The following is a 27,999-nucleotide window of genomic DNA, read 5'->3' on the forward strand; positions in this document are numbered from 1 at the left end:
AGGGAAGAAGAAAATTGATATATTCTTAGCGAACTCAATCATGAAAGGATGCCTCAAGTGTTCCGTCATACTTTCATTGCTGCTATAACAAGTCGTACTGACGCGTTTGGAGCTTGAGTAGGTCATGGCGTATACGTCATGTCATATTGTGCTTATTAAGGAGTGAAATACGAATTCATTTGCAATAATTAATATGTATTGATGTACTTTTAGTATGCACGCTTCCATATTTTAATGCAAGCGTAAATAAAGTCTACAAACGAACTTAAAAACTTGGATCATATTAACGTTCCTCATTATAGCAATTTATTACTTATTGTTTGGGAAAAATTCTTAAGCAATGACAATAATGGCTTTCAGGTCATTTTCTTTCATTGGTCAGTTGTATAATGTACTTGTATAATATTATTTGTCTATTTAAATTAATAAACAATGATTTTTTATATATTTTATATTTATGATGGTTTTTATAATCAAAGTCCTTTCATTGCCAACATGTCTGTCTACATAACAAAGCCGGTTTTCATATTTTTGCTAGAGATTTTTTATAAATCTATCCGTTTGCTATTTGAACATATTTTCTTACAATTTGGTTATGAGAATTTATCAGCGGTTGTGGAGAAAGAATTAAGCAGTATAATAATTATGCAGATTTATTTTACTAAGAACCACAGACAATATGACTAATGTGCAGTCTACGCTGCAAAACAGTTAAGCCTTTTTAAATTATTTTTCAGTAGATGCTCAAAGTTAAAAGGCTCAAATAGCATTAAGCACCTGCTAAACTGGTTGACAAACTAATTATAGGGAATGGAAGAAATGAATCAGTAGTCGTCTTAGCAATCAAGCAGCATTACAGTTAGATATATGTATATCTGTGCAATATTAAATATCAAAATATTGTTTTCGTTGTAGTCAAGCCTCACTGCACAAATCAATTAGTTAATAATTAACGATACCAAAATGTAATCATTTACTTACCAACAATTAACATTAATTTAATGTGAATTCCTAATAACCTATATGTCGACTGGTGCGACTCTGTTATCTTTATCGATTGCCCAGTGAGAATTTCATGACATCTCATAGATTGGAAGTGAAGTTATTGCGTTTTAAGTGTCAGTATGTTTGTGTTATCGGTGCGAAAATGAACTTCGAACAAAGAGCCAACATTAAATTTTGTTTTAAATTGGCCAAACTTTTACCGACACGTTTCAATTGATGAAACAAGTTTATCGCGATGATTGGCTATCCCATAGCAGAGTGCACGAGTGGTTTCAACGTTTTCAAAGTGGACGAGAGGACATAAATGACGATCAACATGTGAGCCAAACAAATTCCGTGATCACCGGAACTTCCATCGAAACTGTGAGTGAATTCATCAAATAGCAGCCGAAATCATTATTGAAATTCATAGAAATGGAATTGAACACCCCCAAAACAACGATTTATCGCATTTCGAACGAACATTTGGGCTTACGAAAGGTGCGAGCATGGTTTGCCCCACACAAATTGATTGAAGACCAAAAATTGCCCAGAATCCAACATTCGAAGGACGATTATTTGACCTAAAATCACATTTTAACCATTAACCACCCCTCGTATTCAACTGATATGGCACCGTGTGACTTCTTCCTTTTCGGAAAAATTCATTTTCCTATGAAAGGATGCAAACGTAAAGTCCATCCAAAAGGCTTGGACCGGCATACTGGCGGCCATACCGGCCAACGAGCTAAAACACTCGTTCGCCATGCTTTTGGACCATGCAAAAAGCTGTATTGAAGCAGAAGGGGACTATTTTGAGTAAAATAAATTGATTTTGCCGAAAAAACTATTCGTCATGTTTTTTAAGTCCTGTATACTTCTGAACGTTTGAAACCTGGAAGAGAACGACGGAGACCCTATTAATTACAGCGGAGTTTGTTTCTATATGTGTGGTTTTCAATAGGGCGCTCATTTTTTGGAGATAGTGTTTTCGAGATGACCACCGATTTCGATTTTAACAAGAATATTTTGTTCAGTGATAAATCTCTTTTTTATTGTAAGGGTATGTTAAGTGAGGATAATCGACAAGCCATCGTTGACATGTCGTTATATTCTGAAATATCACTATTTAGTGTGCTTTATGGGAAGAGGGTATCACAGGTCCATATTTCTTCAAAAATGAAACCGACAATAAAGTTGGAGCTAGGTTAATGATTTTTTCGTGTTTAATTTGAAGCATGTTCTTGAGGATGACCCTTGGTTTCAAGAAGACAGACTAAGTACTGTAAATCAATGATATAACAAACAATTTATTGAAGGAAACTTTGGGTAAGCGCATGGGCTCAAGGCCTCACCACCAAGACCATTTCTGACTATTTGTTGTAGGATTACATATATATTAGGGATTATAGTATATACATAGCTGCCAGATAAACTGATTGATCAAAATCTAAATAGAGTTCTTTTTATTTTTTTTATGCTATTAGAAATACACCTGTGAATATTGTTATCGCTTCTGTGAAGCCGAACACTAGAAAAAGTGTTTTTTAGAATATTCAATGTTTATAAAGGGTGATTCAAGCTAAGCTGAAACAATTATAAATATATGGTATTGTCATTGTGGTGTCATATTGCGTCTGATGCGAAGTGTTTCCGCCGATATGTAGAGCTTGTCTAACCAACTTCCGTTGGTAAGCATCTTTTACAAGCACTCCATGAGTGCCAGCTTGTTCTGCTAGATAAATGCTTATCATGTACGATTGTTCTGGTGACCGATCGCAGTTTAATAGCGTTTGTCGCATCATTGTTTAGTTACACCGACTACATCCCACCAATGCAACTCCTCTCTCCTTAACTTTTGCAAAATTATTTCATCGATTGATATTGGCAAAGACTTGTTTTGTTCAATACTTTGTGATAGAATTTAGAAGTCTATCGCGACTGCATTGTTTACGTATTATGTTTTGTGTTGGCGGCCTGTTCAATTCCACCGAGAGTGTGCGATTCGAGCGTTCATGAGTATGCATATTTCAAACATATTTTTATTAACCAGCAAATAAGTATGAATATGTAAATGTTTATGGAATAATATTTTCTTTCTCATGTTCAATTGCCTTATGCTTACTACCACAGCACGCTTGCATATTTATAAATATTAACTTTGTGCCAAAAACGTGAGATTTACAATTGTGAAATGTCTATCTAATATAAATAATACTCTTACCCCTAATTGGCAGGTCTTAGGTGCATTAAGATGAAATTTAATTTCGTCAAGTCGAATGCTGTTCTATGTTAGTGCTAGAGCAAAAAACCTTCATTGAGATTGAGATTAGTAATTTACCTATTTGTGTAAAGTTTTATTATATTGGAAGAAGGCGTGGTTGTGAACCGATTTCACCCATATTTCGTACATGTCATCAGGGTGTTAAGGAAATATTATATACCGAATTTCATTGAAATCGGTCGAGGAGTTCCTGAGATATGCTTTTTGGTCCATAAGTGGGCGACGCCACGCCCATTTTCAATTTTTACAAAAAGTCTGGGTGCAGCTTCCTTCTGTCATTTCTTCCGTAAAATTTTGTGTTTCTGACATTTTTTGTTAGTCGGTTGACGCACTTTTAGTGATTTACAACATAACCTTTGTATGGGAGGTGGGCGTGGTTATTATCCGATTTCTTCCATTTTTGAACTGTATATGGAAATGTCTGAAGGAAACGATTATGTAGAGTTTGGTTGACATAGCTATGGTAGTTTCCGAGATATATACAAAAAACTTAATAGGGGGCGGGGACACGCCCACTTTTCCAAAAAAAATACTTCCAAATATGCTCCTCCCTAATGTGATCCTTTGTGGCAAATTTCATTTTAATATCTTTATTTATGGCTTAGTTATGACACTTTATAGATTTTTGGTTTCCGCCATTTTGTGGGCGTGGCAGTGAGCCGATTTTGCCCATCTTCGAACTTAACCTTCTTATGGAGCCAAGAAATACGTGTACCAAGTTTCATCATGATATCTCAATTTTTACTCAAGTTACAGCTTGCACGGACGGACGGACAGACGGACGGACGGACAGACAGACATCCGGATTTCAACTCTACTCGTCACCCTGATCACTTTGGTATATATAACCCTATATCTGACTCTTTTAGTTTTAGGACTTACAAACAACCGTTATGTGAACAAAACTATCATACTCTCTTTAGACACTTTGTTGCGAGAGTATAAAAAATGGAGAATGAACGAACATGGAGACTCAGGTGTCTATGGATTAACTTATAACCGTCCTTTACTTTCCTTCAAATGAAAAGCTAAAATAAGTGAAATGCGTTTTTGTGTCTATTTAGCCTTTTGATAATACTAGACTGACTGTAAAGTTTGCGGCTGTGATGTTAGACGCTGTTTCTTACTAATTTTGGTTTGCTGAAACCAAAAACGATAGAGAAACGAAGTCAAGGGTATTAGTATTAGTAGTTCAAACTTGATGTACATTTACGATTCGTCGTCACTTTTGTATTTTCGTTTTGTTTTCCGTCGTTGGTTAAACAAAAGGTGAATTGCTGATAAATACTTTTGATTAAGTAATTTCATAGTTAGTTTCCGTCTGACTTAATTTATCCATTGATAACACAATAATTGTAAAAAGTAAGGAGCGGTTAAGTTCGGGTGTAACCGAGCATTTTATACTCTTGCAATTTGCAAAGCTATTCACCCACAAATATCCGGGCAAGGAGAAGAAGTGGACTAACTGCCAAGCTATTTTATGGAGATAACTCTTACACTCTCCTACATATGCGGCATGATCTAGTAACGAAAATTATTAAATACAGTATATAAAATTTGAGTTAATTCGTGGACCAATTTCACATATTTCAAGAACCAAGTTGTAGCATATCTAATACTATAGAACAATTTATATTATTAAGGTCTGTTATTTATTGACAGATATATATGTATATGCAATAAATTCAAGTGGAAGTTTGAAATTCGTATGTTAGCTACCATATATGGGGGTGAGGGTTTTATACAAATTTTTGATCCCAGGACAAACTGTTATTAGGGTGTGAAGCTTTCTCCATTTATTTAAGATATATTCATAATGATCGGTAACATGCTATGTATAACCAGCCGGAAGTTTGAAGCATTTTCTGTTAAGTATATGGGGCGAGGGGAAGTATTGAACCAATGTTTTAATTTTTTCTCGTCACGACATATTATTTCTTATGTTTCTGGACGTGAGATTGCGTATCTTAAGTACATTTTGAGTGGACATTATTGTTCGACTTTATTAAGGTTTTTTAACAAATTCCGTTATGTTGGGATTGAATGTGGTTATCCTCTGGTTTTGTTTATATCCGCAACGTACGAGGTGGTAGATAGACTTCTTTCCAGCAAAATTAGTTGCAAAAGCTCTAGTAGGTCGACAATTTGTAAGAAGTTTTAAACCACAGATGCCTATTCATATACCTATGCTCTGTACACTAGTGTTTATCTTCATTTGTCTTTAGTTATTGCACTTCTTTTAATGCCATTTTATGGGGGTGGAAATAGTGCCCATGCTTAAGTTTCATCAGGATATCTTAATTTTACTGAAGTTACGGTTTGAATAGACAGGCCGGAAATTTTTGAAATATCATTTGGTCCTAAGAAAAGTGAAAGCACGATTTGTTCCAAAATCGTTAAATTTTTTCGAAAAACAGCGTCCTATTAACGCCTGCAAAACAATGCTGGGAAACAGACAATCAGTCGGCCGAATGTCGTGGCAAAAGTGAGCCGAAACTGAAAAACCCACGTCAAAGCAGTTTAAAATCAAGTTATGTTGACAGTTTTCTTCGATTATCGATGTGTGGTGCACGCCGAATGCCTTACGAACGGCCAAACTTTCAACAAGGAATACTATTTGAGTATTTTGCGTCGTTTGCGCGAAGCTGTTCATTGAAAGAGTCTAGAATTATGGGCCGACAACTCTTGGTTATTGCACCACAATAATGTTTTTCGCCAAATTGTCAACCAATGTCGTGCCGCAACCACGGTGTTAGCCTGATTTAGCTCCGTGTGACTTCTGGTTATTCAGCAAACTCAAGCAACCGCTTCGGCGAAACCGTTTTGAATCAACTGAAGGCATTAAACTTGAATCGCTACGCGCATTGAAGGCTATTCCGGAAAGTGACTTTGAGAACTGTTTCGAGGATTCCAAAAAATGTTAGCACAAATGTATTGTACTTTCAGAGGAAGATAGATTTTGAATAATAGATTAAAAATTTTAAAATTATGAACAAAGTCTTATAATTTTTTGTTTTTGTTGGTAGTATATCTCGATTATATTAGGTTTTACAAAAAATCGCTTGGTCAATAGAACTATTATTACTCATTGTTGCACCACGTTGCACGTATATCAATAAATATTATATAAATCTCGAAGTAAAAATTCTACAAGACCTTTCCCATTATTTCTCCTTAAGTATAGTAATAACGTATCTCTTTATGGCTTACGACTCGACTCAGTTTGTTTGAAATGGAAATAACTTAACTTTAATTTACCATTTTTTTATTTGTGCCATACATCGTTGAAAAACTACTAAAGAATATTAGTATTTGACGTCGTTGAGAATTGCATTATACGTATCGTATTACAAGGTTGTAAATGGCACGGACAACTCCATTAAATATTTCTTGACTTTCTTGTTGTCGCTATTTCCTAATTTGGAAAATTTTAGATGATGTGTAGTTTGTCATAATTAAAGTAGGAGTTTATAATTGAAAAAAGAGTCCATAATGCGAAATTATCGTTTAGTCTCCAAATGAAATTATTCAGAGAAAGACACCTATTATGTTCTCAAACAACAACAAAACTTGCCCGTTAAGATATTTACACTGTCTAAGTATTTGCGTTTATTTGTCTGAGTGGATTAAATTGGATCTGATGTCTTCGATTCACTCGCGAAAGCTAATAATTAAGGGTTTATGTTTTAATTAAATATGGTGACATGTAAATTGATTGTATTGAACGACTTTGTATTGCTGATGACCCAATGTATAACAAGGACATGATGTAGCAGTGCTCTATGTGTGGGTGTATGTTTATACATAAAGATGAGTAAATATCATTAAGTGTGATAACAACCGCTGTCAATTACTATCTCCTAGTTTATCCTTTCAAGTGGTGACAACTCTAAGTGGATTAGTAGCTTAAGACCAGTTAGTTTGGATAAGTGTTAAGTGTCACATGACTTTACACAACAAATGGTAATAACTTTTTCATTTCAGCCGTCACTGTATATAACAATGTAAGTATTTCTATCATAAAAATTCTTCAGCTATTTACAGGAGGATTTAACTTTGTAGTTTTTTTCCATTTATCGGTTAACATTATGACACATAAAATTATGGTATTACTTAAAATAATAATTTTGGCCGAACACTTACGAAGTCGTCCACAGATTATAGTGAAGATCATTAAGTTAATCTATAAAAATAATGGCCATCCCCATAAAGAAAAGAATATGTACTCTAAGAGAATAAGAACTATCGCTTTTAATTAGAAGCCTTCGACCGAAAGAAACTGCCTCAAAGCCACTAGTCTGAACTTTGTATCACCTCAAAACTAATACGACTGTCAAAGCTGACGTTGAGCAACAACAAAAGCTCCGTGAGGGTCGGAAAGGGCCTCTTCGATCCATTTGATAATAATACTAAGCGAGGTTTCTGACAACCATATTCAATTATGCTTTGACACAATTTTATGAAGGCAACACAGACTCTGACCGACTATTTACGGCATACAGTCTGCTAAAATAACGAAAATCATTATACGAGGTGTGTTCAAAAAGTATCGCGAATTTTGTGTTTTTTCAAAAATTATTTATTTATTCATGAATATCTATTTTGTCCCCTTCAAAATAATCCCCATGAGATATTATACACTTGTGCCAACGGTTTTTCCAATTTTCGAAGCACTTCAAAAAATCATTTTTTTTATCTTCTTCAGCTCCTCCTTCGATGCCGTCTTTATTTCGTCAAGAGAAGCGTAACGTCGACCTTTCATGGGCCTTTTCAGTTTAGGGAACAAGAAAAAGTCACAGGGGGATTGCTTCGCGCAAATTGCGCATAACTTGCGGGTAATATTCCTTATTGACCGACAAAAACGTTTTCACCTTCATTCGCAAATAAAATTTTCATTGCATTGAATAGTTTATTATATGAATAATAGTATAAAATGTATACGACAGCAACGCGTGGCCGGATTCTCTAGTAAATATATATAACTCTATATCTAACTCGATAAGTTTTAGGTAACACGTACAACCATTAGGTAAACAAAAATATAATACTCCATTTGCAAAATGTTGCGAGAGAATAAAAATATATTTCTGTAAAGCTTTAAATCATCTATAAATCCGAAATATTACATTATGTGTCAGTGCAACAATTATGACATCCAAAATACAGCAATTACATCAATATTCAAGCACACTTGGACATCACTCAATGACAATACAGTCTGAGTAACATCCGTTATTGCACTACGTCACAGCAGAAAGAAGAATTGTGTAATTTTACTTATTATTTTACTCTGTTATTTGATCCCTTAGTTAAATTATCTTGGTGTTGTTTTAGTATTTTACTTTTCACATTCATTCACATTATTTTGAGTTTATTAGTTCAGTTTTCAGTCTGCAGTTGTAGTTTGAAACATTTCCATAATTTTTCTCACTTTTATAGTAAAATATTCAAACGAAACTATTATTTTAGGTTATGAAACCACCTCTATGCATTTTTGAGTATGAATATATATGTAATACATATATACATATATGTAATTTTACCTTATATATTATATATATATATATACATTTAGTACATTCGTACCACAATATAGCCATTACTGAATTGATTGCTCAAAAAGGGACAAAATTCTGACAATAATTGGGAACCAGCAAAAATGTATGCTGAGTCGACGTCTTTAACGGCTACGAGACAAATTGAATCAAGCTAAATTGCGTATTGTAGACCATTGTTCGACAATCTAATTTATTTACTTTTGTCTATTGAAATATTTAAGCAATATCGGTTGGCGATTCGAACATGTAGAAAACTAAAGTTGCGAGCTATATTTTTAATACGAAACTGTGGGTATATATGAATGGCGAAAATTTAGTAGATCCATAGCAAATAGTGAGAAGTTGCATGATATTTCCACCTACTCAGTATCCAGTCCCTTATTACTTTGTTTTATGCTTTTTCGCTGCTGTAGCACCAACCAATTCAACAGCTTGCATTTGAAAATTCAGCCCAGAAATTATAGGGAGGACATTTGATTAGCGGAGAAAAAGCCTATAAAAGGGTGTATATAAATATGGGTAGTTCGTATTTGAGGGCGGACATTGTGTGCTTTTATTTATGTGAATAAGTGTTTTTTCTCATATTTGAGAGGGTTTTGCTTCTATACTAGAAACCGTCTACTCATATAGGTATGAATACTCATGTATTACTGAACAAAACAACGAGCTCTATAAATAAAGTAAAACGACTTTGGAAAAAAGACTGAGGTCGAAACTGCAATTGAGGAAAATTAAGCAACCCGACATTTTTTATTTCCATAGTTATGTACAATAGAAAACTGATTGGTTCCAACGTCAGAGTTTCCTATGCTGTTTGAAATTTCAGGCATGACGATCCGACTGATGTTAAATTCGTAAATGGACTGAATATTTAACTCGATATGACCAATCTTTAGTGGACAGCCCTCAATGCTAAGTATCTCAACATTCCTGAATGATATATAAAGTTTTCTGTCGTGGCAGGTAGTGAGAGAACTTTTACATTTTCAATGTACCTTCAACTTGGGTCTGGACCTTATAGCAATGAATTAAAAAAGGTAAACGTATAATACGTCACACTTTATATTTACATACACACATACAAGTATATGTATATATTTACATGCATATCTACATTCTGGTGTATTCAAGCGATTTAAAATAATCCTTCGGAATTGACAAATATTCGTCACGAGCCGTGTGAGCAATAGAGTGAATGAAATTCGCCGAACGTGTACGCAAACAAATTAAAGGCAATTCGTGAAGCATTTTGCCTTAAAACAAAAACATTATAATTAAGTATGCGAAAACAACTCCACTCATACATACATACGTATTACTCGCACGTGTTACGGGTGTATTTAACACTGAGTTTAGTCTCATGTTTATGTAAGTTATTATAACAGTGATTAAAGTGGAAGAAAATGAAAATGAAGATATTCCGCGGACTCAGCAAAAGTTTGAAAAAAATAGTACGCAAAAGCGATAAAAACAACATGGTGGCAAGAGAGCTATCTGCCATTATAAATCAGTGGCAATAAACTCGTAGCAATTATATGTCGCGTACTTTCTAGGAAGGGCAGAGCCAGAAGCAATTTTATTTACGACAGGAAATTAATTGAAGTAAAATTGCTGCAATAAATATCAATACTTATACCCTGAACAGGGTATATTAAGTTTGCCACGAAGTTTGTAACACCCAGAAGGAAGCGTCGGAGACCCTATAAAGTATATGTGTATATATGTATAAATGATCTATATGGCGTGCTGAGGTGATTCAGCCATGTCCGTCTGTCTGTCTGTCCATCTGTCTGTCTGTCTGTCCGTCTGTCCGTCTGTATATATACGAACTAGTCCCACAGTTTCTAAGATATCGTTTTGAAATTTTGCAAACGTCATTCTCTCTTCAAGAAGCTGCTCATTTGTCGCAACTGTCGATATCGGATTACGATAACATATATCAGTCATACAAGCTGAACGATCGGAATCAAGTTCTTGTATGGAAAACTTTCACATTTGACAATGTATCTTCGCAAAAGTTAGCACAGGTTATTTTCTAAGATAATAATGTAATCTACGAAGAATTGATCAGCTTACTATACCAAATAGCTGCTATACAAACTTTTGCATTTGACAAGATATGTATATTCACGAAATTTGGTATACATTATTTTCTAAAACAACAATGTAATCTCCGAATCTTGTTTCTTTAAAAATTAGCGACACTGAAGTCATTATAATTATCATGGTTACTGTTTACAAACGGACATACTTGAATTGGTCAATGGATGTGTTCAATCAATTTGTTGATGTGACAACGGATTTATGAAAAAAGTGACTTACCATTAGACATATAAGTATGTCAAAGCGAACTTTTGACAGCGTCACCAGGAAGTGACATTGTGGATTTTCAGATTTCATATTGTGTGTCATTATAGACTGTTCAAGACCGTACGCATGTTCACGTCAAGTAGGGAAACATTCTGATGGATTTGAGAAGGGGTTCTTGCTAATTATATTTAATACTACTACCAATATGTTCTTTCAAAAATCTCGTACATTTATATTATTTCGTCTGTCCCAAACAAGCACTACGCTTTTATTGATAAGCCACTTCGGTCATATCTAATTTAAACATCTGTCTTTCGAATCTGAAGACTTATGAATAAATCACAGCGCATTAACGAAACCGAACTATCACAAAAAACATCGTCAAACCCTTATATAGTTATAGTATACAGCATCAGTCAAATTAATCGGTTTTGAAGAGACAGAAAACAAAGTATATAGAGAGTGAGTCCTATTAACGGTACATATGACACGTTAGCGCTGATTATCAACGAGAATTTCATATGCGTAATTTTGACGAATGTATAACAAGTGCAACTAAGTTTTTATTATTTGTTACACTAACAATCCGTTGCAAAAATTTATATATGCGAATATATTTATCTATGTGTAAGCAGAAGGTATTTTGCCTTTTAGTTAGGGAATTTGATTACAATAATATTAATAATAATAATACCACCTAACCGACGCGAGGAGCGCAATCCGCAAATGAGGGGAATTAGCCGTATTATAGCCGCTTGGAATCTCCAATTGGCGCCACATTACGAAAAGAAGAAACGACTGGCGCGCTGTTCTTAACTTGGTTATAACCGCGTAAGCCGTGTCTATGCTAATAAAGAGGAAGTTCTAAAAAATTATTACAGACTGGCGCAAGTGACTGACTGAAGTTTTACAAGAAATACTCGTATTATACCAAGCATTTACCTACAACTAACGAACCTGGAATCTCAATATACCATAAATGATTAAGGAAAAAAGTAACGGAGAAATACTTCCTTTCTTTGCACTAAATTTGGAAGACTTGATATGCCTGACACTTGCCCAGTTGCTTTATAAACTATTCTTAATACAAACTTGGAGGATGGAGTCATGTGTAGAAGTTCTGGAAGTGAGGAAAGTTCTCTAATCTGATACATATGACTCAAGAAGCTCACGAAGGTCCTAAACCGGCATTGGGACCCGACACGTAAAAAACACTATCAATGAAAAAGCGTAAACAGCCTCGAATGAGAGACACCCATTTTGATGACAAAAATGGCAAACGAAATAAGGATTACGATTTAAGGGCATGCATTTGGAATGTCCGGTCCCTTAATTGGGACGGAGCCGCTGCCCAGCTGGTTGATGTTCTCGTTAGAGTGAAGGCTGACATCACCGCCGTCCACGAAATGCGATGAACGGGACAAGGACTGAGGCGAGTAGGACCTAGTGGCATTTACTACAGTGTACCGAGTACTGTCATTAATCCCGGTGGGTGAACGTCTAGCCATAATCCGCATAAAAGCGAAAAGAGGGACGATTTGACCAAAGATACCTTCTATGAGCGCACGAAACATCCCCACATGGATCGAGGCTAGTTTTACATGTGCCTGGGCTCCGAGGTCCTAGCAGTGACCCGAACCACTATCTTGTTGCAGCCAAGATTCGAACCCGCTTCTTTGCAGCAAACAACGCACGTCAACAAACACAAGGAAGATTCGACGTCGAAAAGCTGCAATAACAACAGATAGCAAAACCAACGATTGGAATTTAAGTGTGCTTTGCCCAATCCACAAAAAGGGAGACCCCACAATCTCCGCCAACTACCGCGGGATAAGCCTCATCAGCATCGCGTATAAGATTATATCGAGCGTATCGAAAGCTTAAAGCTCACCGTCAACAAACTGATTGGACCTTATCAGTGTGGCTTTAGACCTGGCAAATCAACCAGATATTCACCATGCGCCAAATCTTGGAAAAGACTCGTGAAAGGAGAATCGACACACACCACCTCTTCGTCGATTTCAAAGCTGCTTTCGATAGCTCGCGGCTGTGTAAACTGACGTTAAGCAACACCAAAAGCCGCGTCAGGATCGGGAAGGACCTCTCCGAGCCGTTCGATACCAAACGAGGTTTCAGACAAGGTGATTCCCTATCGTGCGCTTTTTCAACCTGCTTCTGGAGAAAATAGTTCGAGCTGCAGAACTCAACAGAGAAGGTACCATCTTCTATAAGAGTGTACAACTGCTGGCGTATGCCGATGATATTTATATCGCATTCGATGGAACGATAAGCTGTATGAGATATGCGACGCCATTGACATAGTTCAGCGAATTAAAAGACAGCGGTTACGATGGGTAGGTCATGTTGTCCGGATGGCAGAAAACAGTCCAGCTCTGAGAGTATTCGACGCAGTACCTGCCGGGGGAAGCAGAGGAAGAGGAAGACATCCACTTCATTGGAAGGATCAGGTGGAGAAGGACCTGGCTTCATTTGGAATATCCAAACGACTGGTGCGCTGTTGTTAACTCGGCTATAATTGCGTGAGTAAAGTCTACGCCAGTAAAGAAGAAGAATAAATACAAGCTTGAGCGCTTCTATATAATGGTAACGGAATGTAATTTCTGCGCTAATGCGGATAAGCGAAAAGAATGCTGGCAATAATTGCACCCAAAAGGTAAAAGAAATATCGGGTATTGTTTGAGTTATGAAAGTGATATAAAGTAGGTTTATAAGTTTCGTTATTGCAATAGAAAAGCTCAGTACACAAATAAACAGAGGCAGAGTGGCAAACACATTAGCAGACATTCAAGTATTCTTGGAATACTTAAGTTGTCGGCATCCGGTCAAGAGAAAAGCTGCCGCAAAGTTATTGACTAAGCACACCTGCATACACCAAGTAGAAGAGAACATAAAATGTAAAATTATTGAAATGAAATGTTATAAGCATTGGACTCGAAACATGATAAAGCCGTTCCTCATTAGTAGAATATGATTACAAGCGGCATTTTTTGAAAAGCAAACATTAAACTAACTTTAAGAAATATGAGTATTTGATTGAAATTATTTTCGTAATTTCGAAAAAAGCCTTTGAAATTTAATCTCCTTATCGAAAGTACGTGGCGCTGGCGTTATCAGCAGTTATCACAGTCTGCAGAAAGCAATAAAGGTATTTAGTATTTATATTGTTACAAATTAGGAAATGCTTTCGCTTTTCGATTTGGAAATATTTTCAAATTATGCAATACAAATATTTAGTTTACTGAATTAGAGCAGCCGTAAACATATTTTACACATTTTTTGCTTTTCTCCGAAATGAGTGGTTCGATCGTTTAAAAATTTTACACACATTCAACACATTTTTTGGGGAATGTAGTTGAGAAAAAGGTTTAAAAAAAAATTTTTTTTTTTAGTTTGAAAAAAAAAATTTAAATTACTAACTAAGTAATTAGTAACTAAGGAAAAGCAGTTTCTATAAAAAAGTGATCTTTTCGAAGGCGGCGATTGTTACTTATTGTACATTCCGAAAATAAATTCTTCATAATTTTTATTTCAGATAATTTCAACTGCAAGAAACCTTTTCCGGCGATCGTTTATAGTGGCAAGGAAACTCTACATACATATATAAAAACAAGTAAAGGCTAAGTGCGGGTGTTACCGACATTTCATACTCTTGTAACTTGAACGTATCAAAGCTTGGGAAATATATAGCTTTATGTACGTGTTGATAGAAAAAATGTTTGTAGTTAAAAAATATTTATTCGACGAATACATGGGGTCTAGAGCAAGTTTTCACCCGTTTTAGAAAATTTAGACACAGATATATTTCGTTAGGAGAAGAATATGTCCATTAAATTTAAATTATTAGCCGATGGGGTATAAAGTCAGATGGAAGTTTGAAAATGTTTTTATTAGGTGCAGGGAAATAAGGGAAATACTGACTCGATTCAACCCATTTTTAATATTCAGACACACTAATGTCGGGAGGATTCTCTCCTAATTCAAATAGTTATATATATCTCATACATTAATCGATATTTTTGGTAAAAAGTTAAAAGTTTCCGGTATCTGGTGTTTGAATGGTTAAAGTTCGATACTTATTCACAATTCTTAAATTATTGTCTAACTTGTATAACTAATCATTTTGTTCTTAAAGTTCGTGAAGAGTAAGAAGCCACAAACGAGAATTTAATGCTTATGGAAACCTTCATTTTGTTCCTTTTGAAACACAATACGTTAGTGATTGTGACTCAAACTATAATACTCTCATATGATTTTTCTTACGTTACTACGGAAGCACTTTGATTGCTTTATTTAATAACTGCTGTCTGTGATTGACACGGATCTTCTATATGTATCAATGAGGCTCGAGGTATTGCTTGTATATTCAAACACATTTGCAATTTCCCCGATTTCCATGGCAAATTAAATTTCTTGGAACTATATTTAATACTTTCGATCGTTGTTTGGTTAAAAGTATTTTTTCATCTGTTGCTACGGCTGAGTTAAATCTTTTTATTACTGAAAATCAAAGTGTAATAACCAGAAATCTTAAATTATTTAATTGCCATTCGCAGAAACATTCACGATTAACCTTTTTAAATTTTTTGTTAGCACAATTTTTGGAAAAACTCTTTCCTCTAGCTCAGTTTTAATATATTTGAATACCAGGAAAATTGTATGCCAGGAAAATTAAAAAATCTTATTATTTGTATATTTTTTATGAATTTTCACTTAGTGTGTAGATTTGGAAATATTTTCAAATTATGCAATACACATATTTAGTTTATACTGAGTTAGAGCAGGCGCAAAGATTTTACACATTTTTTGCTTAAATATTATCCAAAACCGTTGAGATTTCATTTTCTCTGTTTATTATTAATTGCTTTAATTAATTAATATATTTTTATTTTTTATTTTTTTAAATTTTTTAAAAAGTGTTCGCATTACTACATAAATCATTCAATGCTTTAAATCGTAATATATATATAAGTGACCTTTGGGGGTAGATTTTGCCACAATTGTTAAAAGTAATAACTTTTGGGTTATTTTGCACATACGTACATGTTTGTTGTGAGTTAAGTGTTCTAAATAACTAATAGTTTTTTTAATAATAATTAAATAATTTTTCTACTTTTTTTTTCAAAATTATTCAGCTTTTTCGGTCCCATAACGTATAGCTATTAATATATTTCAAATAACTTCTAGTACTAAAAAGAAATATGTTTGCTCTTTCAGTACACTCACTTTCTAATTTTCGAATCAGAAATTCCTATATGTGCGAAAAACAGCCAACACTTTCGCAGGCAAAACTTTTACAAACAGCAATTGAAGTCGCGATAAAAAACATTCCGCAGACATTACTATGCAAATTATGTATGAAAGGGGTTAAGCATGAGATTTGTTCACTTTATTACACTGGTTGATTGCAGATTGTTACTTGACGTCAATAAAAAGTTCAACTTTTCGCACTCCTTGTTGTTGGGCATAAATTGTGAATTCACTAACAGTAAATTACAGCAGCTTTCACACGCAATCTTATTAACACCTCGAAGATATTAATTCTTTTTTTAATCAAAAACGATTTTTTTGCTGAAAATAACACAACAACACTTTATAATATTTGTATAGTAAGAAACATATCGACGTTGCTGATTATTTTTCTTAAGCCTGTGAGAGTTCCACTTCGCAGCACTTAACCTTGGAAAAAGACGGAAATTTTTACACTTTTCTCAGCGGTGAATGTTGAGGATTTTATTAGTTTTGCTTTCGGAATGAAGAGCGATTTTATTCTTAAATTACGTAATCATTTTTAGGTTCTATGAAATTACGATTCGAATTCACAATCACTGTGGAACGGCTTAGTAAATTAGCTGTGAGTGGTTTTTATTTTTGCAGAAAAATTTGTCAGTTATTATTTTTTTATTACTTCAATTTATTATTATTTTGGGACAAAAATCCGAAAAAAAATTGTTTGTATAACCTTCAGTTCAGTTTAATCTGTATTCTTTAATTTTAGAATTTTCCATACATTTCTTTTTTTATTTGCTTGATTTTCTTAAGTTCTATGCATTACACTGTTTATTTAAACACATTTTTTTAGTTTGTGTTTTAATACTTTCAAGTTGCAAATTTTTGCTGAAATATAAACATTTCTGTTCTAAAATTAGCAAAGCCATAAGCGTATAAACAACAATTCACTTCTTCTACATTAGGAATTTTAAATTCTAACGTCGATAAGCAAATTTATTCTCCACAAACTTACTTTCTTCAAATTATTTTTGGTTTAAATTTAAAAATTTTCAATTTTTTAACAATTGTAGTTTAACGATCATTTTCATTACTTTTTCAAATTTTATCATTCAGGAGTGTGAATTTTGTTTTATTTATTGTCAATACATGCTTAAGAAATTATGTTATTTTAAATGGCAGAAACATAAACTCTTCACTGTTTTTAATATAGTGCTTTAGTCTATCGCATTTGATAAGTCCTTTAACCAACGGATTGCCTTTCATCCGACTACCTTCTTACAACCGCTGCGCTAAAGGTATCCCGACGTACTGAAGCGTCGCCATCGAATCGCTTTTGACTTTGGGACTCCGTGGCGAAAATGAAAATATTGCTTCTGCCGGCGTTGGAGTCAGCGTACTAAATCTGCTACTAAATGCAAATCGTAGTAGAAAAAGTACTTTAAACAAGTAGCAAAATTTATGAAAATGCCATGGTGTTGGTGCAGGAAAATGAAAGTGGTTTGCTGAGTACTTTCTATTATCCTTCTCTATAGGCGGCATAAACACATGCACTTACCCTTATTCTCTTGAGCTTTTCCGCAGTGTACAAGTTGAGTATTTTTAAATTAAATATTGCACGCTGAGCCAAACCAATTTTCAGTTGGGAGCAGCTGTGGAATGTACATCTACCCACTCAATACTGAACTCTAAATAAAACACTCAATTTCAGCTCGTTCGTTAAACACCTCGTTTTATTGGTTCTCTTAACTCAGAAATATCGTTCTCTCTTTGCTCTCAGAAACTATATCATCGCTATATGTTTTGCCTTTGTTGTGTTCGTAGTTTCGTAAACAATATTCTGCAACAGGTTCTTTTATGTAATTTCCGTATTTATATCTCCATTGTGTGCTATATATATACATAGTATATCGGTACCTGAAATGCAAAATAATGTAACAACATTTTCGGAAATTTACAGTGGCATGAATGAAACACGAAATAAAATGGAACATGAGTGAAACAAAATTTTAATATTGGTTGAAACAGGTTTATATCTGACCGCAGAACCTGATAATGTTGTATGTATTATGTATGTAATTTGAAGTAGTGAAACGTAATCAATAAGACACTCAATTTCGAATTTTTTGATGATACGTTATTTTGCATTTCAGGTGACGATATGCAGGTTTGTTCGCGGAATTGCTCAGTTATGCAGTCTGAACATGAATAGTAAAAAAATAATATTCACGTAAGTTACTTAAATGTTTAATACTATGTTCGGATCGACATTCAAAACACATTTGCGGGTTGTGGACTAAAAGTCGCTCGGACCGATAATGTGTGTTTTCGATGAGTTTTCACTGACAGCTCACAAATTTATTTGTTTGTTTCAATTTTGAGTAACGATAGTGGTAAGTTTTGGAAATCTTAAAATTTGCTTAAAATTACTACTAAAGATCGTGTTTTTTCGAATTCCGACAAAAAAATTGCGAAAGCATTGGCTTTGAGAAGCCTAATAAATACCCTGCTCAACGACAATTCTTCAAGAGAACTAACGGGTGGGCCACATTAAATTTTTAATTTAAAAAGTAAAAAAAAAACGGCTTGAAATTTTTCAAAGGTCTCTAACATTTATTTAAAAGATTTTTTTATGAAATTTATTTGGGGAAAACAATTTCGGACAAATGACTACCACGGTAACTTATCCGATCCACCCAATTTTGGAGTACTTTCTCGATGGTTTCAGGTCTTAGGGCAGCTACAGCAGCTTGAATCTCGTACTTTAGATATTGAATTGTTTCTAAATGGTTAGCGTAACATTTATCTCTAACAGCTCCCCACAGAAAATAGTCCAACTATGTTAAATCGCAGCTTCTGAGAGGCCAATTTACATCACCTCTTTTGCTGATTATGCGATTTTCGAAGATAGGGCGTAAAAGATTAAGTGTAGCGTTTGCTGTATAGCACGTAGCGCCGTCCTGCTGGAACCAAATGTTGTCCAAATCTTCCTCTTCAATTTGCTTGAAGAAAAATTCGGTTAACATTGCGCGATATCGCTCACCATAGATGGTTACGGACGTTTCCTTCTTCATTTTAGAAGAAAAATGGACCGATGATTCCACCAGACCAAAATCAGCACCATACAGTGTTTCGTGCTGGGTGCATTGGCTTCTCGACGATTACCTGCGGGTTTTCTGTGCCCCAAATGCGACAATTCTGCTTGTTAACATAACCATCGAGGTGGAAATGAGCCTCGTCCGAAAAGATGATTTTTCGGTAAAATTGACCATCCCCAGTTTTTTTTTCAAGTTTTCAATCTTTCTCAGTTTTCTTCTAGTGAATAGCGACCCATTTCGTCAATTTTAGACTTTTTACTGAATATCAGTGTAAAAAATGAGCGAAAGTGGGCCACAACCACGTCTACTTCCCATATAACATTTAGATTTAGATTTAAATTTTATTTAATTCATTCACTTTCCAAATAGAACCTAAAATAAGTAACCAAGACTTTTCAAACTTTTAGGTGCAGAATATATCGATTTATGGGTATTTTAATAATTTCTTGGTTCTTTTAATCAAAGCAAACTTTTGATGTCAGAAAATTGGAATTTTGGAAAATTACTAAAAATACGAGTTTTTCACAAGAAAAAAGCATTCAAAGGATATATTGGTAGTCGAAAAAGTCTTTTCGTTGTAGTCGTATATCTAATGCTACCAATCACATTGTGTCATACCATGTAGTGTTGGAAAGATGAGATTTTAATGTTCAAAACTCATCAATACATTCTGCATTCTATATTTTTCAATAACTGAGTGTATAATTTATATACAAACAAGTAGCCATACATACGAGTATATCGAATGCACGTGCACATGTTTAATAAGGATAATTGTACACCATATTACCATATGTATCATATATGTACAATATTTATATTCTGCTGAAATTTTTCATTACTTAACAATATTTTAGTCCTTTTTGTGTCAACGATTATATCGTGTGTCTATATCATTACAACCTGCACATCTGTATGAAAAGATATTTACAAGCTGAGCTACTTGTCATTTTACGGCGTTTATGGTATATGAGGCATGAACAATACGTGCACTTCGGAAGTTCATAAACCGTTAAATGAGCTCCAGATTATAAAATGAGTTTGCTTATATTTGAAATGAAATTTGGCTGCTCCTTGAAAGCAAAAAGCCTTGTTAAGCTGTACAGTACGCAAATTTCGGTACTGCAAACAATATTGCCTCTCGTGTAAAATATTTGTAACCTGCCATAAATGTGTTCTTAGGATTCTTCGCTTTGCGTACATAAAACGCCGTTTGAAGAGTTTGCATAATTCGAGTTTTCGAATCCTGTTTACTGAAAAATTTTCTAATATCAATTAGTGTAGTATAAAGATATAGCCGCAATAACAATAAAAATAATGGTTCGAATGTTATGAATATTAAAGAAATTAATGAACCTATTGTAGGTTTGTATTTCATCTTCAATCATTTGCATTTTCTCTCAAATCTTGTTGTGTGCGACGAATTTAATCAAATTAATTGTAATTTGTCTCCCATTAATTCCAACGTTCTAATGAAAAATGTGGTGCTTAAAAACCGTCAGGTAAGTGTTAGAGACGTGACAAGGGAGAATCGACATCTCTCGCGAGTCCGTTTCAGTAATTTTGATGGATATTTTGGGTATGAAACGCTCGCTTGCTCGACTCGTCCATATAAAGCTGAATTTTCAAAAATAGTACCGTAATAACGCCAAAGCCGCTCAAAAATCAAGGTGATGTCCTTTTTTTTTGATAACTGTGGCTTGGTGCATCATACATTTGTGCGAGAGGGACAGACATTCAATAGGGAGTTCTATTTGGTCCTATTGAGGCGTTTGCCTCACGTTGCAGTGTGAAATATTGTGTTGTAAGAATATTAAATTAGGTTTTGATTGCGAAAATAGCATTACTTATTAAAGTGCCGCTCCCTTTTAACTCATTTCAAAGTTAGCGGGATTTTGGACTCAACATTAAAACTTATGGCTTTCATTTCGCTAAATACTTAAATTCTGATACATACTACAAACAATTTGCTGACTCGATTAAATTCAGCGTTAATTATGTACATTGTGTCAACGCTCCAGTTGGCTTCTGTACATGAACTTATGTCCACCGGCGTTTGTTCGTAAATCCTTGGTCAAAAACAATACTTTAGGAATTATATTAAAAGCACTCAAATGAGATATTTTTAAAATGTGATATTACCTCGACCGAAGAGACTAAATCTAATAATATTTAGCTGATGTGTACAATATACCAGAGGATCGGCATTTATTTTTTTACGGAAATGAGGTTCAGACCAAGGTATAAACCAATTTCATTCTAAAAAAAATTGTGTATATAGTTTCATTAAAATTTCACATTTTGACCAAACTGAACGGTTCGAAAAGATATGAGCTGATCGCATTTATTTTTACATTGCTCAGGTATACTCGACAACATATTTCGAAGCAGTTTTGTACGAAATAAAACTCAAAACAAAATCATCGAAATATTTTTTTTTAGAAATTGGTGCTTGAGAATAGACGAATAACAGTCAGAGATTTTACTGGCATCGTTGGAATTTAGGAAGGATCAGTGAAAACCATTTTGAAATATTATACGGACCTAAAACAGCGTCGTCTTAACGTATACGAAGCAATGCTTTCCGAATACAAAGATGTCATAAAACGTTAAATTACTGGTGATGAGTCTTGGATCTATACTTACGACCCGGAAACAGAAGATCAATCCGCTCAATATCGCACAAAAGTGAGCCAAAGCCGAAAAAACCCGCATATCAGGTCAAAAATCAAGGCTATGTTGACAGTTCCCTACAACCGGCTAAACTAATAAGAAGAAATTCTATTTTAGGGTTATGAGTCGTTTGAGCGATACTATCTGTAAAGTAGGCTGAAGTTAAGGGCCGAAAAGTCTTGGTTCCTGCATCACGATAATGCAGTGTCGCATACTGCGTTGATTCCTCGTTAGTTTTTTGCCAAATTCAAACTTGAAAAGTCCGCAGCTTTGGCTTATCATACAGTATTTTTAATTTCTTAATACAAATTTTGTGATTATAGATAATACCTTAAAAGTGAATTACTTAAGTAAATATTCCTGAAAATGTTAATTAGCATTCCTGATATCTATATTAATTAATTTTAATTTAACCGAATATACCCGTGGTAAGGCATGCCTGTCGTAAGAGGCGACTAAGACCCTGGCCGCCAGTCCAGAGTTGTGTGGAAACTCAACTGGTAGTAGCTTCGGTTACAAGGTCATACCAAAGACTTTAACCTGGTACCACGGAAGCAGTAGCCCTTGGAGGTAACTCCAATCTGCTCATTGGGTTTGGCCCCTTGGTGGAGATTCGTGGTGGTTGTGGTTAAAACCCAAATCGCGGGAAGAACTGACTTTGTCAGTTCGAATGTGGAGTTGCATTGCAACCTGGTGCCGTGCACATAGTACGGTAGAGGTTTTAGATGGGCCCCGAACCCTACCAAGGTGGTTAGTGTGTCCATGCCACACTGCCAATTGGTACTGATCAACGCATTGTATTGATCCGTTGTGTTTCTGAGCACCGTATATTTACGGTGTCAACAGTAGGAACCTACGTTAAACACACTTCATACTCCTAATAATTTAAATTTTCTAAATACAAAAAATAGTACCAACCTACCACGACAACGCAAAAACGTGTTTCTAATTCAACTGCACATTCCACATTTTGTTGCCTCATAGTTAACAAAAAGCAAGAAAATTCATCTTATCGCGAACACGGAATTCACTGGAAACCATCTGTTCTTGCTCTAAATTCTTGATTAAACTAAATTGTCGACAGTTGAAACTCGTTGTTAAAATAATGTAGCACACACAAAAATGTAAGCATAAGCTCGCCAACCACTTAAGTGGAATTTATTTTAAGGTTGAAATAAAGTTGAAAACTTTGCCAAGAAGTAAAGAAACGATGATGCAGCGAAATTGATGTACATGAATGTCTTAGCATTTATTTGTTGTTTGCTTCCAAAATAATAAGTAAGGAGCATGTTCGGGTTGAACCGAGCATTTTATATTCCTGCCACTGTATTAAAGGCAGACAAATACCTTCAGGTGCATAAGGTTTATTAATGTTAAGGGTTTAAGGCAAGTTTTCTCTCAATTTTATTCATTATAATCACACTCGCGACTTGGCTCCCACGTCACTGTTGACAGTCATAACTTTGAAGTTGTAGATAATTTCGTCTGTTTAGGAACCAGCATTAACACCACCAACAATGTCAGCCTGGAAATCTAACGCAGGATTACTCTTGCCAACAGGTGCTACTTCGGACTGAGTAGGCAATTGAAAAGTAAAGTCCTCTCTCGACGAACAAAAGCCAAACTCTATAAGTCGCTCATAATTCCCGTCCTGCTATATGGTGCAGAGGCTTGGACGATGTCAACTACCGATGAGTCGACGTTGCGAGTTTTCGAGAGAAAAGTTCTGCGAAAGATTTATGTTTGCGCGTTGGCCACGGCGAATATGGCATTCGATGGAACGATGAGCTGTACGAGATATACGGCGACATTGACATAGGTCAGCGAATTAAAAGACAGCGGCTGCGCTGGCTCGGTCATGTTGTCCGGATGGATGAAAACACTCCAGGTCTGAAAGTATTCGACGCAGTACCCGCCGCGGGAAGCAGAGGAAGAGGAAGACCTCCACTCCGGTGGAATGACCAAATGGAGAAGGACCTGGCCGCGCTTGGAATATCCAATTGGAGCCACGTGGCGAAGAGAAGACCGCGTAAGCGGTGTCTACGCCAGTAAAGAAGAAGAAGAATCACAAAGATGCACCGTTATTAGAAGAGCGTATTTTCCTCAATTTTATTAAGCTAACTCATATTGGCCGATATATGTGGTATAAAGTCAGCCGGAAGTTCGAAAAATTTTATATTAGGTTTTTGCAGGCTAGAGTAATTATTGGCCCAATTAACAAACAGACATACTGAAAAGGATTATGACACATTAAACGATATTTTCGGTAAATGGTCAACTATTGACACTGGGATCCACATATTCGACCATATATTTAGTAACTATGGATTTAACATTTTTGTCTGGATTTGGGCAGTTTCTAGTCATAAGGTGACCCACCTTAAAGGCACTATTAAAGTACAGTTGTATCCTGATAAATTACTTGATTCTTGATTTGTATACTCGAAAGTGAAAGTTAATTCCCGGCTCCTTTAAAGCCCTCTCATATCTTCTCGGAGGGGAAATTTAGTATTTCTGGTAAATTTCTCTTGTTGCAATTCACAATCCACTGAGTGAAAATAATGAAGAAATTCGCTATATTTTGAAATTTTTGTATAAAAAAGGAAGTATGCCACGCAAGCCACCAATGAAATTTGTGATATTTACGGAGACGATGCTGTGTCAGTTCGTGTAGCACAACAATGGTTTACTCGCTCCCTTTCTGGAAATTTCGAAATATCGATTTACACTGATGGAATAATGTCTCTAGCGGAAAAATAGGAAAAGGTGGTCAACCAAAATGGTACATATTTGTCTATTTTTTTATTAGTATAAATATAAAAAAAATAAAGTTGAAGTTTGATTAGAAATACGAAAAGACTTGTTTGACTAAAGTTGTCTAATAGTATCTCGATCGTAGAATTTAATGTCTCTGAAGTTTTCAGTTATTGATATATCGCGCTTGTGTCAGTTTTTAACCGTACCGTTATGTGGGAAGTGAGCTGGGTTGTGATCAGACTTGAAACATTTTCGTGATGTCGGTAGAAGTTCTTATAGGCTTTATCTCAAGCGAATTTGGTTATTTTGGCTTAAACGGTTTAACAGGCATATATACATTAAATATATTAGAGGGCGGGGCTTAGCCCACTTTTTCAAAAGTTTTAACCGACAAGTGCCCCTTGCCACTGCGATCCCTTATGCCAAATTACAGTTTTATGTATTAATTTAGTGATTAGTTATGGCACTTTGGAAGTTTTCCTTTAATGGCAGTTTTGTGGGCGTGGCAGTGGTCCAATTACTCGTACCTACGAACTCCGTCTCTTTTTTTTCGAAAAGAACATATGTACAAGTTTCCTTACAATACCCCAATTTCTACTCAAGTCGGACAGACAGATTTGAACTCGTCTCATCAACCTGATCATTTTTTTATGTATGGTAGAACTTAAAAAAAAACCGAACAAATGGTTTTCTCGGAAAAATCAATTTATTTTGTTCAAAATAGTCTCCTTCTGCTTTCAATTTTCGGTCGTCAGTCAATTTGTGCGGAACAAACAGACATATAAATGGGTATATCGAATTCCGAGATTCTTATCTAATTTAATCTTAAATGAGTGGACTATGTGCCAAATTACATTTTTATATCTTAATTTAGTGCTTATTTATGGCACTTTATACGAGGGCTGCTATATATATTTCTGGCCTAATAATGAAAATAGGAGTATTTATCAACGAAAATGGTTTTTTGTTTTTTTTGTTTTGTTTTTTTTTTCGTTGGATTTGGCTCGTCTTGGAAGACCCACACGGTCGATTGCTGTTTTGTTTCGGGCTCATGCGCATAGATCCATGATTCGTCACCTGTGACGATCTTACAAACGTCTTTTGAAGCACCGCGATCGTATTTTTTCAGCATTTCTTTACACCAATCCACACGAGCCTTTTTTTGAGCGATTGTCAAATTGGCCGGGATCCAACTAGAACAAACCTTTTTTACGGCCAGGTGTTCATGCAATATCGAATGTATGCTGGTGGCAGAAATGCATAGGTATGCCTCTATCTGAAGGTATGTTACATGACGGTCTTGCATTATCAGTTCACGTACGGCATCGATGTTTTCTGGCACAACGGCTGTTTTTGGACGACCTTCACGGAATTCGTCTTTGAGCGAACGCCGGCCACGATTGAATTCGCTGTAACAGTTTTTCACAGTGCTATAAGATGGTGCTTCATAGCCATACAAAGATTTTAGTTCATCGATGCACTCTTGTCGTGATAATCCACGTCAAAAGTTGTGAAAAATGATCGCACGAAAATGTTCACGAGTTAATTTTATTATTTGCCCGAGATGAATTTTTTAATTCCCTGTAAATAAAACAGTTCATGATTAAATGACAAAACGTTCTGAGTGATGTTATGCTAAAAAATGTCAGACTTTCCAATGGAAATGTGAGATTGCATCTGGCAACATTTAGTGTTGCCTACTCCACAAATAAATATATATAGAAGCCTATGTATGTTTTCGATTTGTGGGCGTGGCACTTCTTTTAATGCCTTTTTATGAGCGTGGCAACAGTGTCCATATGCAATAATATTCTCTCTTGGCTTCTAGGGGATATGTGTGCTAAGTTTCAATAGGATATCTTAATTTCACTGAAGTTACAATTTGAATAGTGGGGCGGAGAACTCATCGTATAATTTATGCATACAAGTAAGTACATACATATATGACTGTGGGCAAAAAATAGTAAGACCTTTTAATTTAAAATTTTCTCGAAAATCTATTCGCCGAAGTATTTTTTTTCTTTCTCTCCGTGAAAGTAAACTAATTTCAAACTAGACGGACTGAGAAAAGCATTCTAACCGATATGTAAAGGTTGAAAATTCTATACTAAATACGAAATAGTCACATATCGAAAAATGGCAAATCTTCAAGGAGAGAAAAAAAAAATTTTCTGTAGAAGTTATAAAAAATTTGAAAGTAAATTTTCCACCCATAATGCAGAAAATCTTTTTTAAGGAACCTCTTACTCAAACATGCTTGATTTTCAAGCTCAACAGCGAAATTTAGAGATATTTGAGTTAAGACGTCGAATAACAGTGTGATATTCACAAATATTATATTGAAAGTGACGCATTTCAAACTACAGATGATTGAAATCTAGCTCTTGAATATCAACGAATTGTTCTTAATGCAAGAATGTCCTTTGAAAAACACTTGGCCTACATCTGTGAAAAGGCATCGTAGATGCAGAACGTTAACCCGAATGATGTTTAAGCCTGTGCACCAAAGCAAAATAGGATAAGACTCTTGGCTGGAGTTCTAAAGTCCGTCGCGCTATATATGGCTGTTTTCCATTTACTCCACTTGTGCACTAAGAGTATGCTCCGCTTCAGTGTCGGAAGATGATGCCCTTGTAATCGATGGCCTACACCCATCATATTTCTTAGCCAAAGAGATTAAATAGCTGGTAAGGAACGTACCACCCAGAACAGTAAAGAAAAAAGCACGGACAGAGACTGTGAAGAGTTGGAAAAGACTATGAAAAAACAGTCAAAATGAACGTTTGACGTTCCAACTGATTCCGGACATTCGCCAATTTAACTCAAATTACTTTTTCAAAGCAAATTTGAAATATTTCAAACATGAAAATGGTGATATATGCGATAACTGCGGTGGTGAGAGAATTGAGAACGTAGAGCATACGTTGTTCCATTGTCCTCAATACGATGATAAGTTGAAAGCGTACAAAATTCAGCCGCTCGACCTTCCTAAGCGACATCACTTTGCTCTATGACATCTTGTTCCAAAAAGCTTTTTTATTAAAACCATCTATGAAAATGCAATAAAGCCATACTTAAAAAATCGGAT

At 35.2% G+C, this 27,999-nt stretch overlaps 2 protein-coding genes across 2 annotated transcripts in view; both read right to left on the minus strand.

Annotated features, from left to right (window-relative positions):
• The window catches only part of LOC125776878 (tachykinin-like peptides receptor 99D), a 37,270-nt gene extending 20,582 nt beyond the window's left edge, over positions 1–16,688 (minus strand). The window contains exon 1 of the mRNA XM_049450617.1: positions 16,381–16,688. The gene's annotated coding sequence lies outside the window, so the exon portion shown is untranslated. The remainder of the gene's footprint in view (positions 1–16,380) is intronic.
• The window catches only part of LOC105222913 (tachykinin-like peptides receptor 99D), a 453,112-nt gene extending 435,412 nt beyond the window's left edge, over positions 1–17,700 (minus strand). The window contains exon 1 of the mRNA XM_049450610.1: positions 16,682–17,700. The gene's annotated coding sequence lies outside the window, so the exon portion shown is untranslated. The remainder of the gene's footprint in view (positions 1–16,681) is intronic.
• Positions 17,701–27,999: the final 10,299 nt, after the last annotated feature.

Source organism: Bactrocera dorsalis, chromosome 2, assembly GCF_023373825.1.
Source record: "Bactrocera dorsalis isolate Fly_Bdor chromosome 2, ASM2337382v1, whole genome shotgun sequence".
NCBI lineage: Eukaryota > Metazoa > Arthropoda > Insecta > Diptera > Tephritidae > Bactrocera > Bactrocera dorsalis.